Source organism: Verticillium alfalfae, genomic scaffold (genome assembly GCF_000150825.1).
Source record: "Verticillium alfalfae VaMs.102 supercont1.4 genomic scaffold, whole genome shotgun sequence".
In the NCBI taxonomy this organism is placed as follows: domain Eukaryota; kingdom Fungi; phylum Ascomycota; class Sordariomycetes; order Glomerellales; family Plectosphaerellaceae; genus Verticillium; species Verticillium alfalfae.
The window spans coordinates 2,440,627-2,441,330 of record NW_003315035.1 but is presented as its reverse complement, the minus strand read 5'-3'; positions in this window follow the sequence as shown (position 1 = coordinate 2,441,330).

Sequence of the window (704 nt, the reverse complement as noted above, 5' to 3'; positions counted from 1 at the left end):
CCCCGCGATTCACAAGGCAAACGGGTGAGAAGCGAGCCCGGTGGCTGTCATGGCCAAGCTGCGCGAGATGAAAGAACAACTTCAAAGTGAGTGGGCTCGGTAGGTTTTGCTTGGCCCGACGCACGCGACGCAGCTGACGAGCGGCTGCACAGGGAACCGGCATCGAAGATTTGAATGGGATGTGATGGGCGGCCGTTGGTGGTGTACAGAACAGCGAAGCAACGAAGCAACAAAGCAACGAAGCAACAGGGAAGCGGCGGTGGTGGGAGCAGCATACGTAGTGGCACATGGATGAGAATGACCCCTCGTCTCGCGATGACCAGTAGAGGATGGCTGTCAAATGACGGCCACGGAGATGCTGCCGAACCATCTCGGATCCCGTGATGCAACACCAGACATCATTTTTGACGGTGTGTAGAATGTTCCCCCGGACACCTGCTACTCGGCCATGAGGACCGAGCAGACAAGAGGCGCCCACGGACCGCGCGCCGCGTACGACACGCGGCGGTTTTTCCATATTGCTTCATTGTCCACACTTGCTCGCTCTAGATAGTTGGAGGCGGCAAGCTCTAGCATTAATTGTAGAAGCGTAGTCTCACGTCTTGTCATCTGGAAACCGCCGCTCATGATGGGCACAGCCTGCCGTGCAGGACACCAGCCAGTCGGGGCCCAACTTTGAGCAGACGATGGACATGTAAATGGTG